The sequence below is a fragment of the Mandrillus leucophaeus genome, unplaced genomic scaffold (assembly GCF_000951045.1).
Source record: "Mandrillus leucophaeus isolate KB7577 unplaced genomic scaffold, Mleu.le_1.0 Scaffold115, whole genome shotgun sequence".
Lineage (NCBI taxonomy): Eukaryota > Metazoa > Chordata > Mammalia > Primates > Cercopithecidae > Mandrillus > Mandrillus leucophaeus.
This window is the reverse complement of record NW_012099765.1, coordinates 1,262,628-1,286,099: the sequence shown is the minus strand read 5'-3', so window position 1 is coordinate 1,286,099 and position 23,472 is coordinate 1,262,628. Positions and strand designations below refer to the sequence as shown.

Sequence of the window (23,472 nt, the reverse complement as noted above, 5' to 3'; positions counted from 1 at the left end):
GCATTGTGCATAAAATAGTATGTGAAGGGAAAAGCATCAAGATTTACAAATGCTTCAGAAGCATGAACAGGAGCAAGAAACCTTGGTTTTGTTTTCAGTATTTTTAATGATATCTTGAAATGTATCGCCAAACTGGAATTATTCTCCTATATCTGTGTAAGTTCACAGAATACATCGCTTTAACAATACATTGCATCCGCAAATTTCTGGATAGCACAGAATCCGAAAACAAGCTTATTCTCACTGCATAGCATATTTTTTCTCTCAGTTTCCTTATTTCTGCTTCATTAGTTGCCTTCCAACATCTTATTGGGGGCCTAATCTATTAAAAATAGGTCTCTATTTTTCTTTTTCTGGTCCTGCCCAATTAACCCATTTTGCACACTGCTCCCAGGTGGACCCTCTTGGGGGCAATTCTGATCCCAATATTCATCTGTTCTCCAAGATCAGGTTGAGCAAGAAGTATTAGTTTCCTATTGCTGCTACAATAAATAACCACACCGAGTGGCTTAAAGAGCACAAATTTATTTTCTGCGGCTCAAAAGTCTGACTTGGATCTCACTGAGCTAAGATCAAAATGTTAGTAGGGTTGGATTACCTTCAGGAGCTCTGGGAGGAACCCATTACCTGACCTTTTCCAGTTTTTAGTGACCACCTGCTTGCCTTGGCTGGTAGCCCCTTCCTCTGTGTTCAAAGCCAACATTATCAGGCCAACTCCTGTCCTGTTGCCATCTCTCTGCTTTTTCATAGTCACATCTTTCTCTAACCCTTTTAAAAACCCTTGTGATTACGTTGAGCCCACTGAGGTAATCTAAAATAGTCTCCTTATCTTAATGTCTTCAGGTCAGCTGATTAGCAACTGTAATTCCATCTGCAACCCTAATTCCCTTTGCCTTGTAGCCTATCATACTTACATCTTTACGGAAGTCATTATTCTGCCTACTATACAAGGTATCCAAAAGGCTTCAAGATCTGGCCTAGTTTTACTTTCCATCCTTGAGCCCCTTCCGGGGTCTATTCTCATTTCTTTTGTGTCAAGTGTTTCAGCCAAACTAAATTTCCCATGAAGTGGCCAGTGTTCATTCTTTAATCTCTAAATTTTGTTCATGCTGTTCTCATTTCCTACGTTATTTTCCAACTTCTCTGAAAACATATCTTCATTCTTCAAGTTTCCTCCCCTGTGAATCTTTTAAACACTCTCTTAGGCAGAACTGATTACTCCTTCACATGTGCTTTCATTGACTATCTCTTCTACAGAATTATTGTGTTAAGCCATTTGTAATTTTTTTCTTTCCTTTTTTCTTTTTTTTTTTTCCCGAGGCCCCAGGATACACTTTTCCCTAACCCTTCCATTTGCAAAATTGTGAAAGGTGGTAGATATATTTTGTTAGATGCTTGAAAAGTATGTTATAAAGTAAGAGAAGCTGCCATTACAGACTCCCTTCTCCAAATACCAGTGGCTTAACATAACAGAAGGTTATCTCTTGATCATTTACAATACAAGGCCGGTATTTCTGGTCTACTGGTAACTCTCATCCACACTGATTCAAGGACCCTGGTGCCTACCACCTCCTGGCTCTGCTGTACTACCAGGCCCTTCTAATTCAAATCCAGACAATAGAAGGTAAAAGAGAATGTTCAAGAGATTCATTTGATTTTTAAAAAGTGGCTTGGAGGCTCCTTCATTTTTATTACATTCCCTTGGAGAAAACTTTGTTACATAGTCCCCCCAGTGCCCCCAAAAAACTGCAAGGGAGCCTGGGAAATGTAGTCTAACCAGGTATCCAGCAAAATCCTATTACCACAGGGAGGAAGGTAACGGGTTTTAGTAGAAAACTGTGATATGTGCCACAGAGTGAAGAGTCTGGTTCCTCCATGACTCCCCTGAGGGAAGTCATGCTCCCCTCCTGCCAACTCTTATTTGAACATGTATCTCTTATGTAAACTATAATATTCCACCTTGTATCCTATTTCTTTGTAATATATGTCTGACTTATTCCAAAGTACATAAATCAGATCAATGCAGTAGAGGAATGGTAAAAGTATATATAAATCCTACATTTTACACAAGCTTTCCTATAAGAATATTTATTAAGTATCATTCTGTTAGATTGAATTGTTCCTTATGACAAATATAACCTGGATAAATAAGGAAGATATAATTTTTTTTTTTTTTTTTTTTTTTTTTGGAGACGACAGAGTCTCGCTTTGTCACCCAGGCTGGAGTGCAGTGGCGTGATCTTGGCTCACTGCAAGTTCCGCCTCCCAGGTTCACACCATTCTCCTGCCTCAGCCTCCTCAGTAGCTGAGACCACAGGCACCCGCCACCATGCCCAGCTAATTTTTTGTATTTTTTAGTAGAGACTGGATTTCACCATGTTAGCCAGGATGGTCTCGATCTCTTGACCTTGTGATCCACTTGGCCTCCCAAAGTGCTGAATTATAGGCGTGAGCCACCACACCTGGCCCAGGAAGATATAATTCAAAGTCTTCAGACATAATTTTAAATGTTGAGAGAAAAAGTAGGCATTGTTCTGTGGCAATGGTAAGAATGATGGAAAGCAAGATGGTAAGAAAAGAATACAGGACTTGACAGAAGGTGAGACTTTTGTCAAGAATGTTAGTTATGAGCCTGAGGTTTAAAATTAAATGGATTAGTTCTACATTTTTATGGCTAAGTCACTTAAACTCTCTGAGTCTCAATTTCAGTATCTGTCAAATGGAGGTAACTGTTTACAATTTTTAGAAGGTTTAGATTAGGTAAGTTTGTAAGACACTTAGAATTTCTAATTCATCAATACTCTAAAATGCTAGGTTTTATTTTTCTTAAAAATTGTTGAATAAGGAAATCTATATTAACCTTAGATTTTTTAAAGCATGCATATAAAGAACAAAGACAAATAGAAGTTTTGAGTTAAGAACAAATTCAGGAAAGCTGAAATTCAAAGACCTGATGTTTATAAGGACACAAGGACAAACAAAAGATCTTTCAAGGTTTTTACATTTACGAGAAGAAAACAAAAAAGTGCTTGAGGTTAACAAGTTACATTTTTTTATCCCCCCAAAAGCATAGCATCTCAAGAGTGGAACAAACACTTGAGAGAAGTGGTTGAGGCACCATGCAGGTAAAGTGGTTGGGGAGAACCATTCTGCCCTGAATAAATGGCTTTATGGCCAGGCTTTGGGTGTCTAAGTCCCAAAGTGAGAAAACTTGCCAATGAGATTGAAAACTTGATATTGAATTAATCAAATAGAATAAAAGACCAATAGGAGACGCACAAGAAAGTTGAGAAGAAAAAGGTAGCTCTCATTTTCAAAGAAGAATATTGATAACTATAGACTGGGACATAACCTTTAGCATTCAAAGATTCATGACAGGTTACCCTAGCTCCTCAGTGGGACATCACTCTTACAAATGCTATTGCATTTAATATATACATCAATTTTTAGAAGCAGTCTGATTTCAGAAATAAGACAGTGTGTGCAGGCAAGAGAAGTGTCTTAGGCTAAACACACATGAGTTGACTAGAACAAAATTGGAAAAGATGAATAAACATGATTGTTACGCTGAAGTCCAAGTGTGTTCATTCAAGTCTTTAATTGTATCTTTTTGGACTAAGTTTTAGAAACAGGGTGGGTGAGATGCATTTTTGTAAATTTAGTTGGTTGTTATCTTATTTAAGCTAAGTGAGAAATGTGTGTGTTACTCAAGAATAGTGTTCTTAAAGCATGAGAACTTTGACCCAAGTCTTACTATAAATTTTAGCAATGGATAGAATGATCAGAAGGAATTATTTTCAAATTAAAGATAAATAAAATCAAAATGATTACGCATATGGATTTTGAAATTGTTAGACTCGGAAGAGAGCTCTGGCTTCACCATTTATCAGATGTGTAGCTTTATTCAAGTGATTTAACTATTCTAAACCTCAATTTCCTCATCTATAAAACTATAATTTGGAAAAGGCCATCTACCCATTGTATGGATGATGTGGGATAACTAACATAAATGCACCTAGCATATGGTATTTGTCCATCAGGATGGAGATAGTTACAATGCTGTTGTTTCAAATAAAACTGTCTCTCACAACGGAGAGCATTTCAATAAAGTTAAATAGCTTACGGAAGTGGATAAATCAAATCAAACAAGATTAAAATGAATTGCAATATGCCATTTGAGCAAAAATATAAGAGAACAAGTAATGTTTTTGTACAGGAATAGAACTAAAAAGGCAGATAATCAGAGGCAGATATATAAATGTTTGAACCATTTAAGTAACTATGTTCAATATGAATCTATTAAAAAACATAAATTGATGAAAACATGTAACTAACAAAATACCTAGTATTTTCTTTGACTACATCTGTGAAAATATGGAAAGTAATATAAATCTGAGACCAGCTTCACTGTACTCTGTACTGTCTAACAACACTGAAAATCTTACATTATAAATGGAAGTCAGACAAAAGGAAACATATTCAAAGGAGAGTAATCAAAGCACGGGGAAGCATGCCATCCGAATAATGACTGGAAGAGAAGTGGTAGTTGTTTCCGGTTTGGGGCTATTATGAAACAGCTGCTGTGAATTTTTTATATAAATCATTTTCATAGACATATGTTTCCATTTATCTAAGGTAAGTATCTAGAAGTAGAATTGTCTATGGTAGGTGTACATTTAACTTTATTAGAAAGTGCCAGTTTTCCAGAGTGGTTGTACTATTTTACACTACTTTTCAATTGTTTGTATATTTATTTCAATCTCATTCCTTGATGGAATTATGTCAATCTTTCCAGATTCCTGTCTTAGAAAAAAATTGGAAGACTTAACCACTCTGCACTCGTATGCAGTGACCAAAAATAAGCAGAATTGAATATCCATTACCCTTTTAGATGGCACAGGAACAGTCCAATTTCCGTCACACTTCACTCATCACTCCTGACTCATTCACTCATTTGGTACTAACTGATACGTATTAACATGAGTTTGCATACCCTCATGTAATGGAAGACTGACACAACCCCAGTCATTTTAACTTGCTGACAGCAGGCCATTGTTGATGCTTGCATTTGAGTAAGAACATAAACTTCGACGTGTGTGTATGCGTTTATACTTTGTCATTGTTGTTGCTTTTTGTAAGTGCCATCTTGGAGATATTTCTGTTTTTCCTTTTGACTGCGGCCTTCTTCAGTTCTACCCAGAGGGTGGGAACAGAAGCAGCAGCAGGGATGTTGCTAGGCAAAAAGGTTCTGATGACAAGGATGGAGATTGCAAATTACGATTAGTGCAAACCCGGGATGTGTCATCAGCTTAGGATTCTGTTATTTACCTAATTTGAGCCTAATGATATGAAACATTGTTGTAATGTTGAAGTTTCCTTATCCTTTTCAAGGTGCTTCAATTCCCTGAGGAAAGAGGCAAGCAGATGGAACCTTTCGCGCTGCAGACATAGAAGAACGAGATAGAAATATGCTCTCTGTCCTTGATGTGAAGATGCTGTCACTTTTAATTCTCCAGCTTGTTTACTTTTCTACTACATAAGAACTGGGGCTTGTTTTAGCAGCATTGATTAAGTTGTCATTGATTTGCAAGATAGGAAATAGAACTTTCAAATTTCCCACATGAATTTTAAGTAAGTCAGATATTAACAACAAGATGAAACATTTACCATGGCAATGACAGAATAGTCAAGTATCATTCAAAACCTTTCAAGGCTCACAAAGAGCATATGGATTCTAGATGTCAATACATACATGACTAGGTATTAATTTTATTATTTAATCTAAGTAAATGCTTCAATAAGCATCTAGCACAAAAAATAGAGTTCACTTATTTTTCTACATGTTTGTGTTCACTTGAAATTTGCATAAAGGTATATTTTCTACCAGTCGATATAAATCAGTCTTATTAACAGTTAAGATTTATTGAGCTCAGTATTCTGCTAAACTTTTAGAGCACTATGTGAATTAATCCTCAAAAAAACCTCAGAGCAGAGTTTGCCCAACTTGGAACTACTGACATTTTGGGCTGGATAATTATTTCAGGGTAGGGACTGTCCTGGGTATGGTAAGATATTGAGCACAATCTCTGGCCTCTACTCATTAGAAACCAGTACCATCTCTCATCCCAAATGGTGAAAATAAGACAGAGTGCAGTGGCTCACACCTGTAATCCCAGCACTTTGGGAGGCTGAGGCAGGAGGATCACTTGAGCCTAGGAGTTGGAGACCAGCCTGGGCAAAATGACAAAAGCCCATCTCCATAAGAAATACAAGAATTAGCTGGGCGTGGTGGTGCACACCCGTCGTCCCAGTTACTTGGGAGGCTGAGGTGGGAGGATCTCTTGAGCCCAGGAGGCAGAGGCTGCAGTGAGCTGTGATTGCACACTTGCATTGCAGCCTGGGCAATAGGGCAAGACTCTATCTCAAAAAAAAATTGAAAATATCTTCAGACATTGCAAATGTGCCATGGGGGCAAAACTGCACTCTGGCTGACAACCATTGCTTCAGGACAAATATTATTATTTCTCCTCCATTACAGAACTTACCTGGAGACACACAGTCGGCAAGATGAGCATCTGGAGCAGAGAGGTAAGCTTGTTTGGATAAAGCCCAGGAACTTTGTATTAATTGATAATGTCTCCAGTTGATTTCAAAGATACACGAGCAGAATTGTGTCTAGTTACATGTGAGGGTTTTCTTAGTATTTACTTTAATGTATATGTGAATTGAGCATTTACTATTTGGAAAATACTACACCAGAGCAAAAAGTGATAACAAACTTAACTTACTCATGGCCACTGAAGAACTTAAACCTTGTCATTGGTAAATAGCTAATTCACAACTGAGGTTAGGAATTTCATGTACTGTATTCAAACGCCTTTAAAGAATGAAATATACATTCAAGTTTCTTAAACATTACCTTTTAAACACTTCTGTTCATTTAAGTTTTGGCATCATTGAGCAAATATGCAAATATAAAATTATTACCTATGGTAGAATTATCTTGTGAGAGAGAGTGTATCTCTATACTACAATAGTTGGCAAATCTAGCCCACTACCTGTTTTAGTAAATAATGTTTTATTGGGACATAGCTATGCTCATTTGTGTATGTGTTGTCTGTGGCTACTTTTATGCTATGATGACAGAGATTAGTAGTTGTGGCAGAAATCATATAGTTCACAAAGCCTGAGACTTTTACTAGTTGGCCTTACAGAGAAAGTTTGCTAACCCTGACATAGTATTTCAAGGTAGTCAGATTTTTGTAGCTGTGTAATCAAAGGTATTCTACTTGTCTGTGTTTATGCTTTGTATATTTTTAAATGTATATTAATCTAGAATACATCTGTGAAGCACAAGAAATAACATTCAGTCTTTTCTCCTATTAAATTGCCTTAATAAAGAATAATTGATTAAAATGATCTGAAGACTCATTCTGTGCTAGTCAGTTTGCCAGGAGTTCTACATGCATTACACTACTTAATTGTTACAATAACACTGTGAGGTAGTCAGTCAATTTTCACTTTTTATGAGGTCACTGAGACTTATGAAGGCTATGGAACTTCCTCAAGGTCATGCAGAATCAGAACACGGATATGTTTGATTGCAAAGCTCAAGTCTATTTAACAACTGTATTATACTCTGTGCACAGAACAAAATGTCAATAAAAATTTTTACTTGGTTTTACCTATGTTTTAAAGATCTAAGCAGATAATTTTTTCAAAGTTTATCCACATTTTCTGAATCTTCTTATAAAAGAAAAATACCTTATGCCTGCATAAATGAAAGGAGACCAAGATTATTGACTTATTAATTTAGCAAATACATCGCGAGCCCTTATCCTCCACTAGGCATTGTGCTAAATACTAAGGATATAGTTGATAAGATACATAATCCTTTACCTCATCAGGCTCTGCTCCTAGTGGGGAGACAAAAGGAAAGCAGAAAAAGATGACAACACAATGGGCTGAAATGACCATAATACAGGTATGTGCCAGGTACTGAGAGAGGATGAAGGTTTCACGAATGTATTTGAAACCAAGACTTGATAGGTGAATAACGATCAGCCCTGATGGAGATTTGGACTCTGGCCATGAAGTGTTTGGAACTGCCTTGGGATACAAAAGTGTTTTTGTACAATTCCTGACTCTGCAAGCTTGTGTTTTAGTTAGGGGATGCAAGCTAGAATGTGTAAAATATCCATTAATAATACAAGACATCTTATGAGTAACTGCTAAATTGTGTGGAACAGCAGAAAAGTACAATAGCAATTGAGAGTTGAAGCGAATGAACAGAGTGTAGGGGGGAGTCATCGGGAAGGAGGGATGGAAGTTGAACGTTTAAAATAATCAGAACCTGGCTAAATGGGGAAGAGGGGGTGTTGAGGCGACTGAGTATTTTTGGTGACCAACTGAAGCAGGGACAGTGTCCACAAGCTCTTGACTCCTAAAGAGACTGGCCTCGATAAAATCAGTGTTAAAAATAGTGGGAAAGGTCTATTGGTAGCTTTGGGCAAAAATGTAGATAGTTTTGAGAAGAGTGGAAGAAATAAGAAAACATTTATCTGGGCTGGGGGCGTGGCTCACACCTGTAATGTCAGCACTTTGGGGTCCGAGATGGTTGGATCACTTGAGGTCAGGAGTTAGAGACGAACCTGGCCAACATGGCAAAACCCCCTCTCTACTAAAATTACAAAAATTAGCTGGGTATAGTGGTACGCACCTGTAGTCCTAGCTACTCGGGAAGCTGAGGCAGGAGAATTGCTTGAACCCAGGAGGCGGAGGTTGCGGTGAGCCAAGATCATGTCACTGCACTCCAGCCTGGGTCACAGAGCAAGACTTCATCATCTCAAAAACACACACACACACACACACACACACACACACACACATATATATATATATATATTTATTTATATACTATATATATATCTCTCATACTGATAATAGGTGGTTTGTGAAGAGCATAACATAATCTTAGGTGAATAAGTGAAAAAAGACCAAATGCATTAAATAAATCATTGCTGTAGACAATTTTTACAAATTCTATTAATGTAATTTGATCCCAAAATAATTGATATTCATGCCACACTGAAGAGGCTGCACAGTACTTTAAAAATGAATTGATATCTTCAAGTAAATAATTCTAGTTTATCATTTAATAAGGGTACCTACCTTAGTGTGTATCTGACACTGTGAATAAAAGCATCTATGACTCATCATCACCTCCCTAGCTTTCAGTCTAACAGAGGAGGCAAGGAGTAAATCAAATTATCACACAATGACCTCCACATTTAACAACTAGATAAGAATTCCAAATCAGAAGCAATCACCAGGAGAGTTCATCATAAATGATGCTGGCTTAGGAGTAGAAGACATTAAGGAAGGTTTTATTCTGATTAAATGGGATTTAAAGGGAGCTGAAAAATAAATAAATGTTGCTGAGGCAAAAGGCAGGTACGTGTTGTGGACTGAGTAAGGAAGAAGTATCCAGGCTGAAGAAGTAGCATATACAAATCCCTGGAGGGAGAACAGAATATTCTAGCTTGTGAATTTATTTGAAATGTGAAAGATACATTTGGAGTAGTCATTAATGGTCTCAAATTCCTACTGTTGAACTAAAATTGCAGCTTCACAGACAAGGACACATGGTTTTCTTTATTATTCAGCTGTAAAATCTGTACATCTGGCACAAGCAATGTAAGTAGGTAAGGTATAAATAATTTGAAAATGCTAGACCATTTTAAAAATTGTTATGTTTCTCTGCCTGAAAATAGCACTCCTTTTTTCTTTCTACCCAGAGACAAAAGAAAGATCAGTTATACATCTAAGTCTTGGGTTGAAATAGATTGGGTCTTAAAATTAAACACACATAGTTAGGATTATTTGATCTAGATCAAATAACCACTCCTATGTTGATTAATGTAGCTCTTAAGTAAAATTCATCTCCTTTTCCTCCCTCTGTTCCATTTATTTGCTTTTTTGGTAAAGTTGCTTATTTTTTAATGTGATTTAAATACTGTTTTTAGCAATCATGAAAATAAATGTTAAAATTGTTTTTGATTAAAGACTTACATTTTGTTCTGCTTCTCATAAACTTATGAGATCAAAATTTTTAATCTTCTATCTTGAACCTAGATAGCTGTTTTAAGCAATACGGAAAGGAAATATTTACGAATACAAACTTTGAGAAAGGCACAGTGCCAGGCACCACTGTGGGTAATATCACCCCATTTTCATCAAGTTGCTCATAGTCTAGATGGGAAGGCTAAACTTAAATTACATGTATAATTATATATCCCATAGAGATGAACAATATGTATGAAATAAAAATGAATTGAGAAAAACTTATTTGGAGAAGAGGATGGTCTGTAGTGTTCTGCATGAGAGCTTCATGGATAAGAAAGCACTAGAGTTGGATCTTGAAATAGATTAGATTAGATTGGGATACAAGAGACCTATTAAATTAGTAGATGGGGTGTTTATCCATGTCTATTAAATGTCAGAGTTCATATCTCCATCTAGTATGCTATATTTTCTACCTAATGGCATTTTAAAATATCATGATCGGTTTTGATAGAATTCTTCTATTATAAACACAATGTGTTTTTATTGTCTGTTTTTCAGGAATTTTACTTTAACAGAAGATAGTAGTGAGGGCTTGAACACTAAGGAATTAATGAGAGATCAGGTAACCATCAGTTAATACACATTCAATGCTCTTTTAGCTTGGTTATTTTCATTCTTTCAAGTCTCATTTTCATGAGATAATTTCTTCCAAGGGGCATTAAGATTTGACTTTTGTAATCAGGTCATGATGTGGCTTGTTTGCTTATGTGAGAGGATTTTAGCGCAAAGTGAATTAAATTCATAGAAGAGCGCTCTGTTGCTTGAACTTATGAAAAGTTTAGCTTTTAATTTGAACAAGAGTATTTTACAAGAGACAATGGTGATTTTAGACCATGCTGATTATTCACATATTTGAGTAAAAGTGAGTAGACTGTAGTTTTTCCAAATTTGTGGCCATTTTGAGAAGACAGCAATGTATATGTAGTCTAGTTTCATAGAGAATTCTCATAAGAAATAGTGAAAGATAAATTGATATCGAAAATGCAATTAAGGCCTAATTATAAGCATACTTAATGGATAGGTGAAGGCATTAAGGAAAGAGAGAGGGAGAAACAGAGAGCAATCATGTGCATTTCAAGTGTAAACTGGTTATTGTTTGAGGGATTTGTGAAAGGATATTTGGAAATCAATGTTTTATCACATGAATATGAGAAAGGACGCCAACAGAAATATAATACTTCACAAAATTATTTTTGCACATGGTGATAATCATCAGTAAAATAAGATTTACTTTTCATCCAATAAAACATTAGAATAGTGTATCCTACAAAGATGCTATTTTCTTCATTACATAACAAATTCTGTGAATTTTCTCAAAGTATCTCTCTCAAAAAAATGTGAGGTTTTAAGATTAGATAAGTAATATAAAACAAGGAAGAAAAGAAAAAAATGAGAACTAATTACATAAAAATTAAATCATCAGTTTTCACACTCTAATATTGTTGGGCTTCAAATGGAATGCCATGAATGATTAAACACATGAACAAAAATGCTATTGTGGTCATTTCTCAATATTCACAAAAAGAAAATTATAATAATCAAAATTTAATCTATGCTTAATACTAGAATATTATTAGTACTTAGATTTTGAATATGATTCTGAACATGTTGAATGTTTTAAGAAAGTACTTTATCCCAAATGATGACAAAACTATTCATGACAGAATAATCTGAGATTATCGGAAGTTTCCTAATTTGTTCTCGTGTGTTAATTGTTATTCAATTAATTTGTTAACCTGAGACTGAACATTAACTTCATATCTACTTTATAATAATGTTTAAAAATATATAATAACAGAAATTGAACACATGTTTACTAGACACTAGGAACTATTTTAAACCTAGGCATTACTTTAATTCTTACACTATTCTTACAACATACAACATGTCTATTGTAGTTAGTATAATCAATAATTTCATAAATAAGGAACATAAAGCTTAAGAATTTAATACCTTTGAGGCAATTAAGATGGTAAGTCATTGAACTAGAGTTTGAACCCAGATCCCCCTGATTACAAATAAAAAAATTTAACGATCAGGTTATACGGCCATCCATAGAAAGGACCACAAATACCCTACTCAGTAACTACAGAGGTTCCAGTAACTGGGTTACAGAACTTCAGAGAACCACTTACTAACTGAGCTAGTCATTTATTCTCTCTAAACTTCCTGCTAATTATCTGTAATGCAGCATTCATGTTAGTACTTACAACCTCTTAGGTCTCAAGTAGTAATTTAATAATGTAATGCACAGAGGTAGTTTAATAGTTTAATTTCGATTATGCATGACCCTAAGTGAGCATTAAAATAGCTTTTATTATTATTCTTAGATTCATATACCTATGTTTATAAAACTGGGTACCTTAGATTTGTGTGGCATAGCAGAGCTTTCAAAATGTTTTCACGCATAAAATATTCATACATATGTTATTTAACATTTTATGTCATGTTTAATTAAGATAGGCTTAACATCCGCGATTGTAAGGCTTAAGAATGACATATAATATTCCGGTGCTGCAACTCAACTAGCTTTTGGGGGAAAAAACACAGAATACACTTGTTTTTTAGGTTTGAGATTCAGTTCTGAAGAGTTTGCTGCTTTACATTCTGAACTTACTTGAAATATGGCTTTCTTTCTACGATTCTGTGGAATTGGCAACCTCTGTTTTTATTCTAACAATGTAATACATTTCTAAATTAATATTATACACATTTTTCCCCCAGCAAAAACTGCTCCCAATCAGAATAAATACACATCTCCCATACTTTGCCTACACTTTTACTTATCTCATTTGAGGAACGTATCTATTTTAAGAAAAACAAGAAATATAACCTGATTGTGTTTCTTGGGGTCAGAATCCTGTTCTTTGAGTATCCTCTGATCACAGTAAGCTTTTGATGAATTTTGCTAAAATTGTTGAACATAATTTGAGTAGCTACAAGCTTGGGGATTAACTATATAAAATTATATCCACGCCATCAAGTGACTTGCAATTTTATTGGTTAGAATTCTCTTTTAAACACCTTTTTTTTTTTTTTTTTTTACCAAGACTTTGATAAATGTAATGAATCTTTTTAGAAAATGTAGAGAAATGCAGATTATTATAACAAAAGCCAAGGTACTCATCTTGATTTTCTTAATTGTCTTCATTGTCAAAAAATTATTCCTTCCATGAATCTATGCATGTCTGTCTAATTCAAGTTTCTATATGTTTCCTAAAATTTATGTATTTCTACTCAATGTATAATATTAAATTGTGGATTTTATTCTTTACCTAAAGAGTGTTATACTGTACCTATTATTTTTTTTTTCTATTTCATTTTTAAGATTAGCCATGTAATGGACATAGATCTATTTCACTTTAATTGTCGAATAGTATTACAAGATTTTAAAATACTGTATTTTGTTTATTCCCCTGGTAATGGGAACAAAATGAACAATAATAAACAATGTTTAACAGTATATTCTTGTACAGACGTCCTTGTTGACGTAAGTAGGAATAGTTCTAACAAATATACTTTTGAGTGAAATTGCTGGATTTAAGGGTGTATGTGTTTTCAACTACTTTGGTGTCAGACTCCTTTTGCTCACATTCCATATTTATAGTCAGAAAATCCAAACTGCTGTACCTGTGAAAAATGTCTAGGCATGACTCTTTTTATCACTTCTACTTGTCACTGTGGTCTGAACATCCTCTTGATAAGTTACTGCACCAGCAAACTAATTGTCCTCTTTGCACCCACCCTTCCTCCTATAGACCATCTGCCACACAGCAGCCCAGGGGATACTTCTAGAACTTAATTCGGATCCTACTACTTTTCTGCCTCAAGCCCCATAAGGGCCACTAATTCATTCAGAGTAAAAGACAAAGATGTTATAATAATTTACAGCCCACAGCCACAACTCAAGATTGCTTTGTTTACTTGTTTTCCTTTTTCTTCTTCTCTAGACGGTAGATGAAGACTTTCCCTCCAACTTCATCCCCATTTCTGACAATGGGAATCATGATTACTTCCTCTCTTCCTGACAGTGTGTTATTTTGTGGTTCTTATTTAATGTGGGTTTGGTTTCCCATGGGGTTCCCAGCCCCAGATGGCAGGCACTGACTTTGACTTTCCTCCTTCTGCCCAGCAGAGCAACAAACCTCAAAGCCCGGTTTACTTAGATTAGCAGATACTCAGGGAGAAAAACAGTTAAATGCTCCTGTGATCTTTATTTTGCTGGGTTTCCACTCTCTTTTATATTACAGCTGGTTATTCACACCAATCTTGTCAACACTTGGCCTCTGAAGGAGTTTTAATTTTTTAAAATCACCCTTGGTCACTAAACTTACTATTTAAAGACAAAAACAAACAAATAAAAACCATCATGAACATATTCTTTATCAATAAATGAATATAATAGTCCCAATAATTTTAAACACCATAAACCATTTGCTTCTCCAGAAAATCAAGGGCTCTAGTCTCCGAGAGGGAGAGTGAATCTACTCCGGTGGAACACAATCAAATACTGAATTATTATTATTTTAATTGTCATTGTAGTCATTCCTAGACCTTCAGAAGCTTGTCAGAAATGAAAATATGTGGTTATTACATTATTTAGTGTCTTGCATGAATAAATGTTTTCAGTTCCCCCTATTTGGACTATCTAAATAGTCTAGAACAATTGTAGAATCTGCTTGAATTTCTGATAGCCTTAGAGAGACAGGACAGAGCATCAAAATGACATGTATGATGGCAACATAAATTAATAAAGACACAAATAAGTATCTACTTTAGATAGCTTTCCTTTTATATTTTTGTTTAATTGGAAAGATATGAAAACAAAAATTAAAAAAATCTTCCATAAATTTCTCACTAAAAAAAAAGTACACACAACAAGAAAAGTGGTGTTCTTTCTTTTCTGATCTTCCAATTCTAATACCAAAAGAAAACAGTTGCTAATAACATGATACATGTTTCTGGATTTCTTTATGCATGTTTACATATACTTTTTATAAAACTTAGATCATATTACATAAACTATCCTGCACATTGCTTTTTTTTCCACCTTAAGGGGTTATTATAGTAAATGCATACATTTAGTTAATTTTTCAAATTATGAATAGCACAGCAATACTAGAATAAGTATTAGACGTATGTGGAATTAGAATAAGACGTATGTCAGCACAAAAATAATTAATACCCACAGATGGAATTACAACTTAAAAACTGCTTTATAAATTATTTTCAGTTAATATGATTTTTGTGTTATTCTCAGAAATATTTACTATGGAAAATGCAGATGTCACCTTTTTTTCAATTAGTAATATAAGGGCTATATGTATATACTCATGTTTGCTTATAATATCGTTTGGATAATTTAGTATTATGAATATACTTCCACTTACTTTAGTCCCTATAGTCAATTTTTTTCATTTCCTATCATAATTTAGTAATACACATTTACATAAAAGATTTCCACATATCTTGACATATAAAACTACAGTATGTGAAAATGATCATTGTAAAGTTTTTCTATAATGTATTAATTGGTCATAGCAAAATCATTCCTACTTCTTTGCCTCATAAAATGATTAGAAGTGACAGTTTAGACCTGCAGCATCCAATATGGTGGCCAGGAGCCACTTGTGGTATTTGGGAATGTGAAATGCTGCAAGTTCGAACTGAATAGTGTTATAAGAGTAAAATACACACTGAATTTCAATGACTCAGTATGAAGGAAAGGAATATAAAATATCTCATCAATCATGTCATATTGATTTTATTTGAAATGAAAATATTTTTGAACACTAGGCAAATAAAATATATTTTAAAAAATTATCTTCATCTTTAATTTAATTGGATTTATTTTTGAAATGTTGCTACTAGAAAATTGACGACTGCATTTGTGGCCCCGTTATATTACTTTTGGACAGTGCTAGTACAATTTTAAAAATTAATATACCTCTTGCCTTTGAGACATAAAAATGCAAAGTCAACAAAGAAGGGTATAACTCATTGAAGCAATTTACTGACCTAGATGTGGCCAAGAACTTTTCCAGGGACCCATGGAACCTACTGCAGATTCCAGAATCAGGAAAGTGAAAACTTGCACAGCTGATGGCACACACTTCTATATTCTTTCATTTTGTTCCCTATGTGATCCTTAAGAACCAGCTAGTTGAACAGATATACAGGGGCTATGCAACTGAAAATTTCTGCACTTCGCTTGTATGCAAAAAGGATGAATGACAAGTGAGAAAACTTAAGTATTTAAGTATTCACTGAAAACCAAAACTGCTTCTGGGTCATGCATAGATTGAATCCAGTTTTCTGGATTCAAAGATTGTCTTAGACTGTTTGGGGTGCTATAACAAAATTCCTTAGACTGGGTAATTTCCAAAAAAATAGATATTTATTATTCACAGTTCTGGAGGCTGGGAAGTCCAAGATCAAGTCACCAGCAGATTTAGTGTTTGGTGAGAGTCAGTTGCTCTAAACAGCACCTCATATGGCAGAAGGGCAAAAGGTCTCCCTCAAACCTCTTTTATTAGGGCAGAAATGATATTCAGGAGGGAAGAGCCCTCCTGACCTAATCACCTCCTAAATGCTTCATTTATTAATACTGTCACTTGAGGATTAAGTGTTAATCTATAAATTTTAGGGGACAAGCATTAAAATCACAGCATTCTGTCCCTGGCCCCCCGAAGTTAACGTCCTTCTCATTTGCAAAATACATTTACTTCATTCAAATACTCCAAAAGTCTTATCTTATTCCAGTATCAACTTTAAAGTCTAAGTCCAAAGGTACATCTAAATATCATCTAAATAAGATATGAGTGAAACTTAAGGTTATAATTCATTCTGAAGCAAATTTCTTCCCAGCTGTGAGCTTGGGAAATCAAACAAGTGATGTGTTTCCAAAATACAATGGTGAAACAGACACAGACATTCCCATTTCAAAAGTGAGAAATAGTAAGAAAGCAAGAGGTACCTGGTCCCAAGAAAGTCCAAAATCCAACAGGGCAAACAACAGGCCCAGGAGAACTGTAGAGGGAAGGATATTCCCAAGACAAGAGACCAGTAGAGCTACCAGTGTGCAACTCTTGCCTAGGAGAGATGCAGGAGTGTGACTTCCATGTATCAGAGCTGCTGCATGAGCTGTGCCCAGCAAAACCATGGGGCCATGGCTTCCTGGAGCCTTGAGGACTCATTTACCACCCCAGTTTGTTTGGAAGGTTAAGACATCAAGCCAGAGATTATTTTTAAGCTTCAAGTCTCTCTGGAGTATTCTTTGAAACTGAAGTGGAGATAACTATGTGCCTAGAGCTTGTGTACTCTGCATGCCAGCAGAAATAGCACCTTTCCAACACTGTGCCCTCTGGAGGGGCAGCTGGAAGTGCACTTCTACCTGCTGGAGTCACAGGTTGGGTAGATCCTTCAAATCACTCTGCCTCTGAAGACCCTGGAATTCTGGGCCTATGATGGGAAAGGCAGTCCTGTCTCTGAAATGCCTTCAGGGTCATTCTGTGTGTGTGTGTGTGTGTGTGTGTGTGTGTGTTTATTTTTGTTTTTTGTTTTTTGCTTTTTGAGACAGAGTCTCGCTCTGTAGCCCAGGCTAGAATGCAGTAACAGAATTCACAATATTGGCTCTCTGCAACCTCCGCCTCCCAGGTTCAAGTGATTCTCGTGCTTCAGCCTCATGAGTAACTGGGACCACAGGCAGGTGCCATCACACCTGGCTAATTTTTTGTATTTTTAGTAGAGACAGGGTCTACCATGTTGGCCAGACTGGTCTTGAACTCTTGGCCTCAAGCGATCTGCCTGCCTCAGCCTCCTAAAGTGCTGGAATTAAAGATGTGAGCCACCGTGCCTGGCCCAGGGTCATTTTTTTTTTGTCTTGAGGAGCAGCACCTAGATTCTTTCTATTCATACAAATCTCCTTATTCAAGAGTTGCTTGCAAGGTTTGCTTGGCCACATCCTTGGTGTTCTCTCTGAAACTGTCTTTTTCATACTTTAAACATGGTCAGGCTAAGAATTTTTCAAATCTTAAATACTGCTTCCTTTTGATTATAAATTCCATTTTTAATTTGTTCTCTCTTCTTCCATTTTACTGTAAATAGTCAAGAGAGACCATGCCATACCCTCAACCTCTCAACACCTTGCTTAGATATTTATTCTGCTAAATATCCAATTTCATCACTTGTAAGTTTCTCTTTCTACAAAGCGCTAGAACACTAACACAATTCATCCAAGTTCTTTGCCACTTTATAAAGAGGATGGCCTCTCCTTCAGTTTCCAATAACATGTAGCTTAGTTGCAGCTGAAACTTCACCAGAATGGTCTTCACTACCCATATTCCTATCAACATGATCACACGACCACTCAGGCAATCTCTTAAGAAGACTGAGACTTTCTCTATAGCTCTCTTCTGAGCCCTCCCCCAAATCGCCCTTAATGGTCCATTCATGATGATGTAGGCTTTTTCTAGTATGTACCTCCAGCCTCTACCAATTAACCAGTTCCAAGGCCACTCCACATTTTAAGGTATTTCTTAGAGCAAATACAGTACCCCCATTTCTTTGCACCAATTTCTGTCTTAGTCCATTTTGACTGTTATAGCAAAATACCTTCGACTCGGTAATTTATAAACAATAGAAACTTACTGCTCGCAGTTCTGAAGACTGGAAAGTCCAAATCAAAGTACCAGCAGATTCAGACTCTGGTAAGGGTCTGCTTCTCCTAGACGGTGCCTTATAGCTGTGTTCGCACATGACGGAAGGGCAAAAGGTCTCCCTCAAGCCTCTTTTATAAGGACACTACCCCCTTTATGAGGGCAGAGCCTTCATGACCTAATCACCTCCTAAAGGCCCTACCTCTTAATACTGCCACATCAGAGATTCGGCTTCAATTTACAAATTAGGGAAGAAGCAGCACTCTGAACACAGCAAAAATGTTCATAAAAGTGTCACCGGAGTTCCTTATGAATCGAAGAAAGATTTCAAACAAGTTTTGGTTTTCATTATAATATAGCTTACTGTTTCCTCAGTATTGAAAATTAACTATCCAAAGAGTTGATATATAAAATATCTTCAGAAATCAGAGTATTCAGTTAGTTCACTTTGTTTCCAAAGAAATTGAATAACAGGTGTTTCCAATTATTTAGAATATTTTTAAATTTAGCTTTGGACAGAAGAAGGGTGGTTTAAGGAACACTAACCGATCTGATAAGACAGGTGTTTGAATTCATAGCTCTCCTTGGTTAGATGACCTTTTACAAACTGCTTACATTTCTCGATTTCTGCTCTTCAGATAAAAAAGTCAAGTTTGTATTAGAACAGCAAAAATGCTGTGGTTATACTTTAAAGTGTTCTGTAGTACAAAATCTTAAAGAAATGCAACTAAGAATATAAATTGAAGAGATGGAAGAAGGCTTAGGTAACAGTAGAGTATCCTCATCCAGAGGTCCTCCCAGGGAATTTCCAGGGATTACAAAGGATTCCATTTTGAAAGTTTTCTATACTGAGCTTATCTAGTGGCAGTATGAGCTCTCAGTATCAAATAAAAATTGAGCCCTGAATGAAGCATTTGCCATTTGTCATTCCTAGCAGTGCTATGTCTTCTAATGCAGTTTATCATTTTAAAATATGACATTCCTGATTAAGTTTTATCATTTTAAATATCAAGAAAAATATTCACCCGTTCACCTCACCCCCTCTTTCCCATTGCTTATTTCAGGTGTCCATGGTTGTCCTATAGATACCTAGTGAAGGGGGTAAATTTTAGGTAACAATGCTTGCCGCATGATCCTTTATATTCAACCTAAGCTGATTGTACCAGAAACAAATGTAACTCAGAGGCCACAACAAAATAAATAGATCAACCAGTGCCATTATGTTCTGATATCACACTAAAATATGAATATAGTCTATCAACTTTCTTCTCTTGAGAATATGAACTCAGAATTAATAACAACATGAACATATTTTAAGTGGGCAATGTACCTGGAAAACTATGATGTAGAGATGAGCCCTGAGGTGGGGTAGAGAATATAGAAGGGTTTTTAAAAAAGTGAATAGATAAGATAAAAATAGAAGGGAAGATCTCATGAGAGAAACATTAAACTAAGCTGTGATCAATTTTATTTGGAGTAACATGTCTTCCATTATATTGAAAACAAAAAGTACCATAAATAAAGTATGCATCACCAATTATGTTGCTCATTAATAATCACACAATTGTAAGATGTGCATATACTTTTGTTTTGGCCCTACTTTTTACTATATATGAATCTGCATTTCTTGTGAAATGGGGAGAATAATACAGTTGCTATGGAATTCCGTTGGAAATAAAATGAAATAATGTAGGCAAAGAATCTTTTGACTACATTATTTCTAAAATTCTAAACAGAGTTCTAAAAAGACTTTTAGAATATATTACTACTCAGTTCTTAACCAACAATCTTATTAAATACCTTGCTTTTCATTGGAAAACATTTTGGCATTACTCAAATTTGAAAAGGAAGATAAATTCTGAGTCTACAGAATGTGTGCCACAATCTACAGAGATAGACCATGATATTTTAAAGATAGTAAATGTTTAAGGAAATCAGGTCTTAGCTGAAAAAAATTTTACCTCTCTTCTGACATGACAGTTGAAATTCTCTAATTCTCTTAATGAATTTCACCTACAACAAAATAGGTGGCAGTATACTGAGCAGAATAATAATACTGTTCTATGTCACAACTCTCAGTAATGGACTTTCGATTATGTTTAATAAGTAATTTCTTACCAAAAAATCATGTTATAGTAATAGAATATGATAACCAGAAATGTGGCTTATACTACACAAAAAGCTATTTCTCAGATTTAAGCAGTTCCATTGTTCAAAATAAATACACTAATACATGATATAAATCAAGTTTTTTTGATGCTCAAAAATAGTTTTGACTGAAGGATTGATAATATTCAGCCCTTATTACTGATGTAATTGTAAACCTCCTTGAAACATTCATATGAAGATGATCACAGGAAAATAAGGCATAGTACAAAACTTGAGCTTGGGCAAGGAACATCACAATGTGAGACAGCTAGGGACTTAAAAGCGATGCCACGGTGAATACTCTGGGGAATGAAACACTTCAAATGTTCAAAAATTCAGAAAAGAAATTACGCCTCACCTATGTGAAGCCCTATGTGTCCTTTTCTACATAGCACAAGAGAATTCTAAGGGGATTGGGAATTGGTGCAGAAGGAAAGGAGGAAGGAAATTATTGCATTTTCACCTTCTCCCACTTTATCGCTGGGCTAGGGGATGACTCATGTACATCTTCTTGAAATATCCATTGTCATCAATAAAATGAAGTTTTAAATAAAGCAATATTGAAATTAGAGTCACACTTATTTCCTGTCATTATTTCCAAGATGTTGAATAATCCAGATGAATGGAAGAAAAAAAGGTCAACGAGTTCATCCTTAAATATATTCAGAGAGAAGCTTTCAGGAAACCAGACTGGATTAAAAAAAAAAAAAAGTAAAGAAACATGAGACTAACATAATACGTACGGGATAACTAAAAACTCATCCAGTTCTCAAAAGGTTCACATATGAGGGTTACTGTTCACCTGCCTGATGGTACATTTCCTTTTTGCTTACTCTACGAGCATGAAATCAACCAAGCAAGACAAACGTGCCTTTTTAATACTGTGTGCTTAATAAGCAGTGATCCGTCCTACTCACTTAAAAAATCTAGTTAAGCAGATTGGATCCCAGTCTTCCAAATGTTTACAAATGGTGATAACACTGGTAGGATTAAGCTCCACTGGGTACATCACATATTTTTACATATAATACATGTTTCTGGATTTCTTTATGCATGTTTACATGTACTTTTTATAAAACTTATGTCATGTTGCATAAACTATATGGCGTACTACTTTTTTTTTCAACTTACAGGGCTATTAGAGTAAATGCATATATTTAAGTAAGTTTTCAAATTATGAATTGTACAGTCATATTAGAATAAGAATTAGACATATGTCTTATACATCAGCACAAAGAAAAATACCCAAAGATGGAATTACAATTTAAAAACTGCTTTATAAATTATTTTCAGATATTATTATTTTTGTTTTCTTCTCAGAAATATTTACTGTGGAAAATGCAGATGATGCAGGTTGGTGCAAGAGTAATTGTGGTTTTTGCATTGCTGAAATTTGCTGTTTGATATTGGAACACATTCTTAAATAAATGTGGTTATGGTTATATCATTTTAATGTGCATTTCTCACTTTATGCTTTTCTACTAATGACTTATTACTTGTTTATTTCATATTTATTTTAGCCTATGGAAATGATGTTAGACAAAAAGCAAATCTAAGTGATTTTCCCTTTTTTTTTTTTTTTCTTTGAGACAGAGTCTTGCTATGTCGCCAGGCTGGAGTGCAGTGGCGTGATCTTGGCTCACTGCAACCTCCAACTCTCTGGTTCAAGCAATTCTCCTGCCTCAGCCTCCTGAGTAGCTGGGACTACAGGTGCCCGCCTCCACGCCCAGCTAATTTTGTATTTTCAGTAGAGACAGGTTTCACCATGTTGGCCAAGATGGTTTCAACCTCCTGACCTCAGGTTCCACCCTCCTCGGCCTCCCAAAGTGCTGGGATTACAGGCGTGAGCCACTGCGTCCAGCCACGGTTTTCTTATTCAAGTTCAAAATGGGTCATAAAGCAGCGGAGACAATTCACAACATCAACAACACATTTAGCCCAGGAACTGCTAAGGAACGTAAACTGTAGTGGTGGGTCAAGAAGTTTTGAAACGGAGGAGAGCTTTGAAAATGAGGAGTGTAGTGGCAGGTCATTGGAAGTTGACAACAACCAGTTGAGAGCAATCGTTGAAGGGGATCCTCTTACAGCTACACAAGGAGTTGCTGAAGAATTCAGCGTCGAACATTCTATGATCATTCAGCATTTGAAACAAACTGGAAAGGTGAAAAAGCTCCGTAATTGGATGCTTCATGAGTTGAGAGAAAGTCAAAGGAATCATTGTCTTAAAGTGTTGTCTTCTCTTATTCTATGCAACAACAATTAAGCATTTCTTGATCAGATGTGACATGCGTGGCCGGGCATGGTGGCTTATGCCTGTAATCCCAACACTTTGGGAGGCCAGCGTGACTTGATCACCTGACGTCAGCAGTTCGAGACCAGCCTGACCAATAGGCGAAACCCCGTCTCTACTAACAATACAAAAATTAGACTGGTGGGGTCGCTTGCATATGTAGTCCCTCCCAGCTACTCAGGAGACTGAGACAGGAGAATTGCTTGAACCCAGGAGGTGGAGGTTGCAGGGAGCCAAGATCAGGCCACTGCA

The 23,472-nt window shown here is 35.7% G+C and overlaps 2 long non-coding RNA genes across 2 annotated transcripts in view; one reads left to right on the top strand and one right to left on the bottom strand.

Moving 5' to 3' along the window:
- LOC105552222 overlaps positions 1 to 23,472 on the bottom strand; it is a 199,930-nt gene that overhangs the window by 13,262 nt on the left and 163,196 nt on the right. The window lies entirely within an intron of this gene.
- The window catches only part of LOC105552216, a 19,421-nt gene continuing 3,553 nt past the window's right edge, over positions 7,605 to 23,472 (top strand). The window contains exons 1-2 of the long non-coding RNA XR_001007964.1: positions 7,605 to 8,049; positions 10,624 to 10,687. This is a non-coding gene — a long non-coding RNA (uncharacterized LOC105552216). The remainder of the gene's footprint in view (positions 8,050 to 10,623; positions 10,688 to 23,472) is intronic.